The sequence below is a fragment of the Chinchilla lanigera genome, unplaced genomic scaffold (genome assembly GCF_000276665.1).
Source record: "Chinchilla lanigera isolate Chin_1 unplaced genomic scaffold, ChiLan1.0 scaffold00072, whole genome shotgun sequence".
Classification (NCBI taxonomy): domain Eukaryota; kingdom Metazoa; phylum Chordata; class Mammalia; order Rodentia; family Chinchillidae; genus Chinchilla; species Chinchilla lanigera.
Window position 1 is genome coordinate 94,992 of NW_004955473.1, and position 7,829 is coordinate 102,820.

The window sequence follows — 7,829 nt, forward strand, 5'->3', positions numbered from 1 at the left end:
AGGCAAGAGGATTGAGGTGAGTTCCAGGCCAGTGTGAGTTGCATAGCAAGACCCTGTCTCAAAACACCAAAAAAAAAAAAAAGAAAAAAACAGGGCAAGTATGTATTTGACAGGCGTGGTGGCGCTTGCCTGTAATCCCAGCACTCAAGAGGCTGAGGCAGGAGGATTGCCATGAGTTCAAGGCTAGGCTGGGCTACACAGTGAGTTCAAGGCCAGGCTGACCTACATAGCAAGACCCAATTTTAAAAAAACAAGCAAAAGGACAGTTGTCAAGTGTAGTGCCACAGATCTGTAATTCCAACACCCTGGGAGGCAGGAAGGTCAAAAATTTGAGTCCAGAGCCAGGCGTGGTGGTGCACGACTGTAATCCCAGAACTCGGGAGGCTGAGGCAGAAGGATGGTTGCGAGTTTGAGGCCAGCCTGGGCTACAAAGTGAGCTCAAGACCAGCCTGAACTACATAGTGAGACCTTGTCTCAAAATGACAAAAAAAAAAAAAATTTGAGCCCAGCCTGGGCAACTCAGTGTCTTAGTCAGACCCTATCAAGTAAATGAAAGAAAGAAAGAAAGAAAGAAAGAAAGAAAGAAAGAAAGAAAGAAAGAAAGAAAGAATGTAGCTCAGTTTTGGATTCAATTCCAATACTGCCCAAAAAAGTGTTTTATGGAGTTACACAAAGAACCACAATGTCTTCAAAATCACTCCTGTTTTATAAATAATAAAACTAAGCAACACGGAGCAAACTTGCCCAAGATCACACACGGCTAGGAAGTGTCAAAGATGAGATTTTTAACCCGGATCTGAGTGGCTCCTATCCACACTCTTAATCACTGCACTGCAACGCAGACACCTGCCTCTTGCCGTGCACATTTTGAAAAATACTTTCAACTGGATTATAGGGCCTGTCACGTTTGAAGTACAAAATCACATGGGCTGAAGTGGAATATAATTATATACAAGCTACATCTTAAGTATGTGTTATTGTGGGATTTCCTTGGTATGGTTTACTCATCCCAGTCAGTGAAATCATCTAAGCCTCGGTGAAGAAACATTCCCAGGTGTGCTGTGCTTTCATATACCTTAAAAATGTGGACTTTTTCAGGTATGTTCATTCAATTTGCTCTCCAAATTTCTTCAAGAAAGTAGATAAATAGGTGAATGTGATGTGTCTTTGAGGCTTAATGAAATTTTAGTGTCGCCTTTTGGTACGTTTCCCCAGCAGGGTTTCCCAGAAGTCTCAAAGCAGTTTTAAGATTTAACTACAAATAGATTTAATTGAGCACCTATCAGATTACTAGGTGGAGAATTCCATATTAGCCTGGTAGGCCTGCCAGTATGAAAGAAGTCAAAATGCTAAGCCTGAAGGGTCCAGCTCCAGGAAGTACAGACTATAGAATCAAGACAGTAGAAAGCTATGCAGTGTACTTCACTACAACCCTTAAACGTTGCAGTGAAGTTGCCAGATTTAGAAAATGCTGAGTGTACCTAGATTTCTTTGGAAGATGGCAAAACTCATTGGAGTTTGACGCAGGACAGAACCCAAATGGCATACACAAATGTCAAAGAGCAAGGAGGCTTAGAGCTATGAGGAAGCACAGTCTAAAAATCCTCTGTAGGTTGCTGAGATATGAGTTGGAATTCCTTAGAGGGGTGACTCAAGTCAGTATTCGGGCGAAAATATCACTTAGAGAGTATGAACCACTCCTGATATTTTTCTTAAAGACCTTGTTTTTCTTAGAGTACTTTTAGTTTCATAGAAACATTAAGAGCAAGATACAAAGATATACCATGCAGACCTTATCTCCCCTTAGGCACAGCCCCCCCAACTGCCAACGTGTTCCAGAAATTTCTAACCAGGTTGACTTAGTGGCCCTTGGCCTGTTCTCCCTCACATCCTGGAGTCTTTATAATAGTAACTAAAATCCATGGGAGACCCTCTATGCTCTAGTCTCTGTACAAAAGTGCTTTATTTTCTCTATTCAAGCCACTCTGCGGAGGAAGGTTTTACAGACTAAAGAGCTGAGCTCAGAGAAGTTAAGCGACTTACCCTAGTTTCCCTGGCTCCCAGTTCCACGTTCGTTCAGGAAACCACACTGTCTCGCATCCCTCATTCCTTGGCCATCTTCTGTAGACACAAACAAGTCCAGACTTTTCTTTTTTCCTCCTCAGTACTGCGGCTAAGACCTGCTCCTTGTCCTGATCGAGTTTTTCTCACCTGTTGACGAGCCAGCCTTGTGCAACAGTGTTGTAACCTGACAGGTGCAGAGAGAAGAGGTGCCCTGGTTGCTACAGGAGAAGGTCGAAACCCTCCCTGGCTCTTCCCACCGCATTGCTCAGTCACAGGCACCTCCTGGCATTCCTGAGGTGGCCCCGGTTCGGAAGCCTGGAAAATGTGCCCACTATTTAAATAATAAAACGAAATCATTCATGCCTGATGTTAACATCTACCAGGCAGTTCAGTAAATGCATTCGTCTAGTATTTTTTTTTAACTCATATGATCATGAAGTGGAAGGGATGAGGAATTACAGTGCAATTTCTCTGTAATTTGATTCTATAAGTATGGACAGGGAATCAGGGCAAGAGAAAGTCTACTTTCAGGTCCCTGAACAGAAATTTCTGGCCAGGCTTGCCACAGACTCAATCTAGTCCAGCACTTTTTTGTGCAGATGAGTGAATTTCGAGGCCCAGGAAGCAGAAAGCATTTACTCAAAATCATATATCTAGTTACTGTGGCTAAGGAAATACATTCCTACTCCTGCAAAAAGTACTCCAGGCAATTAAAGTAATCTCTATTCTTCGCTCTACCACCAAATGACTGCAGTGATTCCTCCACCTTAGTTTTTTCCAAAATGAGATATGGCAAGAATAAACAGGAGAGGACATCTGGCAAGAGCTAGCAAAATGAACTAGCTATCCTACATGTCTGAAGGTGAAGGTTCATACTATATGGCTGGACTGACTGTATGTCTAGATTGTCAGCAAATAAAAATGTAGCTGAAGCCTTGTTGGTGATGAATCTCAGGCTATGCCACATCTTCCAGTCCCCAGCTTGCCTCATGTTAATGGGAGAACGAAGCAGTATTCTCTACTCACCTCATAAGACACTTCTCAAACCAACCCCAGTTAAAATCAGTACACCTATGTCTTGGTTATTTTCTCTCATTGCTGAAACAAAATACCCAACACCCAAATTAAAGAGGGAGAGGTTTATTTAGCTCACTGTTTGTGGAGGGTTCAGTCCATACTCTTCTGGCTCCAAGGCAGATTAGCACATGGAAGAGGGCAACAGTTCATGGTGTTGGAAAACAGTAAAAGCGACAGGAGCAGAAGAGGAGGACAGAGAGAGCAAGCCTCTTTTCCTTATTTCTAATGTATGCAGGCTGCCCGCCCCAGGGCAGGCATAGCTCCCACACCCATAACCCCATCACTGGACCACGGATCAATCATAAACTCTGTAAGCCAGCCCCCATGACCGCATGAGGCTTTGGGGCCACATCCAGACACAAATCATAACAACCTCTATGAAGACTGAGCACAATACTTTCATTCAGTCCTAGTCTCGTGATTGCCAGGGGCACTAGCCACTGAACTCTGCAATTTTCCTAAAGTGGCTGACAAGGATTTAGGACCGTACCTGAATGGTAGCATTTGTGTGGCATGAGGCTAGGACACGAGGAGAAGTACAAAGTTGAGCTGTGGCTGTCCCCAAGAAGCTCCCAGGCAAGTCCGTGAAGCAGACAGTGAGCAGACAGTTGCAAAGGTCAACACAAGTACCCACAGTATATCAGGCACAACGCAAAGCCCAGGCACACCAAGGTGGAAGAGACCAATTCCAGTCCTTACTGCCCAAGAAACAAAGAGGAAAAACAATGACAGCACAGTATTTATGCTATGAAAGAAGTCTGAAAAGAGGGATCTAACGGGAGCCTTGTTAGTCAAAGCCATTGTGGCACCGAGAAATTTTTGGAATATCGCCAATTAGGCTGAGCCAGTAAAGACCTCCATTTAACACTTTGGCTTCAGCTGCTAAATTGATTAGCTGCAATTCATACATCCCCTGGGGCCAGACTCTTAAGAGTTTAGAGCAAGGTCAAAGAAATTCAAAAGAAGGCTTTGCCTCTACTAGCTGCAGGCACAATTTTACTAAAATTTTTCTGCCCTCCTGGTGCTTCCTTCTAAGCTTTGCTCCACAGTTTTGATTTCTTCTTATCCAAAAGGCTTTTCTCAGAAAGAATCCTAAGTGAATTCATTTGATATGTGAATCACTGGCTATAGTAGAGTTTTCCTCACTTGCCCTAGGATGATCCACCTGGTGTTATTCTCAATTGTACTGTTGCTCTTGTCTTTCTTTCTCTCTTTTTTTCTTTCACTTATTTATTCATTTGAGACAGGGTCTGGCTATGTAGTACAAGCAGGTCTTGAATTCACTGTGTATCCCAGACTGGCCTCAAACTCACTGTAGTCCTCCTGCCTCAGCCTCCCAAAAGTGCTGAGATTATAGATTATACACCCAACTTCTTGTCTTTCTTGTAGAAATTTATATTGAGAAGGTCTGAAATTGGGTCTGGGAATCTGTTTGTAACAAGAGCTCTAGGGCCAGGCCTGGTAGCACATGACTGTAATCCTAGCACTCGGGAGGCTGAGGCAGGAGGATCCCTGCAAATTCGAGGCCAGCCTAAGCTATATAGTGAGTTCAAGGCCAACCTGAACTACAGAGTGAGATCTTGTTTCAAAAACAAAAAACCACCACCAACAACAAAATTCTCCAAAGAAAGGCTCCAGGGTTGGATGTGGTGGCACACACCTGTAACCCTAACACTCAGTACTCAGGAGGCTAAGGTCTGAGGATCACCATGAGTTTAAGGCCATTTTGAACTACATATGGAGATTTTGTCTCATAAAAAAAAGAAAAAAGAGCCACATAGTGTGGTACACACCTATTCGCCCAGCCCTCAGGAGCCTGAGGCAGGAGGATCACTTCAAGCAGACTAGCCTGGGCTACATAAAGAGGGGGGAAGGAGCTCTGGGCCATTCTTATCCTTAGGCAAATTTGGGAAACCATGAATCAAAATATTATCACCAGGAATTTCCAATAAAGCCCCTTGGTTACCAAGATGAAGTATAAAACACTCAAAGAACACTAAGAATTTTTTCAAAGTGTGGTAACACAACAAACCTCATGCTTGAAAAGCATCCTATAGTTTACACTGTTTCATATACATTATTGCATTAAAACCTCCTAAGAGCCTGCTCATCTGTGTAGGCCAAAGATTCCTGTCCCTGTTTCAGGGATGAGGAAACCCTGCCATAGTATGCTGGTAATATATCTGGAGAGAAAGTAAGCTAGATGCAGGGGCTCATGCCTGGAATCCCAGCTACAAAAGAGAATGAAGCAGGATTGTGAGTTCAAAGCCACCATAGGCAACTTGGCAAGATCCTATATGAAAATCTTTAAAAATAAAAAATGACCTGGGGGAAAAATTTAGTGGTAGAGTATTCATCTAGCAGGCATAAGGCCTGGGTTCAATCTCTAGTACCACAAAAGCGAAAAACAAACAAATTTAGAAAGAAAGCCAATGTACCTTAAGTGATGCAAGAACAATCAGTAAAGAAAAATGTCTACTTTTTTTGGTGATGGTGGTGATATAAGACCACTAAATGATAGAGGAGAAATCCATGTAACTCCCAGTCTGCTAGATGTTTGATACACCATGTTTGTCATCTCCAAAGAATGAATTCTAAGGAACAGAGGTTAAGAGTAGGAAACTTTATTGAGGAAAAAGAATAGGGAAGAGCAATAGCTGCTGAGAAGCAGGAGGGGTTCCAAATGGGTTGCCAATGAGCCTGCTTCTCAAAGGAAGTTTTATAGAGCAAGATCATGATGTAAGTATAAGGTGGGCCCAAACTAGGATCAAGCCAGTTGTGGTGGTGCAGGCCTGTAATCCTACCACTCAGGAGGCTGAGGCAGGAGGATTGCTGTGAGCTCAAGGCCAGCCAGGGCTACACAGTGAACTCAAGGCCAATACGAACTACATAGCTAGACCCTGTCTGAAAAAAAAAATAAAAATAAAAATAAAAATAAAAACAAACGAAAAAGAAAACTATGCTCAACCAATAACATAACTGTTTAGGTAATATCAATCCAGTGGGAAGTAGGTCACATAGCAAGCATATATGGATGACATATTAACCTTGATCTATCATCTGTATATTAACCTTGATCGATAATCTATAGTCTTAGTAGTCCTAGTCTTAATGAGTGGGAGAGGATAGCCCATCCCTAATGATATAATGGTTTATATATGTGAGAAATCTCAAGAGCATGGTACCAATAATCTCAAAGTTCTATTAATCTCTTAGGGAGGTATGTAAATCTGGCAGTTGTGATTTTAGTCTTCTTCAAATGAGCCTCCAGTCATGGTTTTGAGGTGTTCTCATCTTCTGTACTCACTCCCCCGAGGGCCTAGCCCTGTCTGATTGACTGTAATATTTCTACCTAACTTACTTTCTATAATAGTGGTACTGGGGATTGGACCCAGAGCCTCATGTACGCTACGCAAGTGCTCTATTGCTGAACTATATTCCCAGTCCTTTTTAAATTTTTAAAGTTTATTTTGAGACACAGTCTCAGTAAGTGTGCCAGGTTGGCCTTGGCCTTGCAATCTTCCTGCCTCAGCAGCTGGAGTAGCTGGGATTTCAACCATGTGCCACCGAGAATGGCAAAGTGCCCTCTTTTTCAAGAGAATACCTTATGACACAGGTAATGTGCAAGGTCTGAAGGGATGTGGAACCTAGAGGCAGCCTAAACCAGACAGGAGTCAAAAGCCTCCCGAAGCCAGAAGATAAGAGTTTCCATTTGGAAGCGCACTATTTTTATGGCACTATACACTTCTTCTACACTGGATTCTCATATGAGCTATCCCAGCTACATCTGCCACAACCACATATTGTACCACAAACCAGTCCAACCTGCAAGGGAAGTGCAAGCTTTGGTCCTTTTGCAACACTCTGCTGCCTAACCAGTTTGTATTTTCAAAAGTGACACGCAGCCAGGTCAAGATTGGAACGTCCTAGTGAACGGAAGGTGACTGTCACACGAGCCCTTGCCTGGAATCTTTTCTGGGCCTCCTTAGTGCCTCTAATGTAGTGGAGATGATGGATTTCATTTCATTAAATTGTATTCATATCTTTTCTGGACCAGGCGTTGTACTGAGAGCTATGAGCTAGTTCTGAAGTATGCACAGACTAGGCAGGAGAGAAAGGAAGACATACATGACTAGTGATTACCTATGTCAGGAAGACTTGCACAGCAGAATAAGCAGTGTTCTACAGTGAAGGAGCAGGAGTTCTGGAAGGTTAATGGGGCAAATGGCATTTCCATTCAGCCTTAAAGGATAGGCTTAAAAGACAGGCAAACACATTATAAAGTGCTATCTATGAGCACAGGTATCAGAAACCTGAGCCTTGGGGACAGCTACCGACAACCCATTGCTTGGGTGGAGAGACCAGGGCCAATTCTTGTTGGTGGGGTTTTTGTTTTGCTTTGTTTTGTTTTGTTTTTGTTTTTTTGAGACAGGGTCTTGCTATGCAGTTCAGGCTCACCTTGAGCTCACTTTGTAGCCCAGGCTGGTCTTGAACTTGCAACAGTCCTCCTGCCTCAGCCTCCTGGAGAGCTGGGATTACAGGCGTGCACCACCGTGTTCAGTCCAGGGCAAATTCTTTAGGTCTTATATTTACACAGAGGAAACCTGTGGCCATTGCATTTTACTCTTCTTTGGTTATCATGATTACATTTTAATTTTGAAAAGTCAATCTTTAATAATATCCCAAGA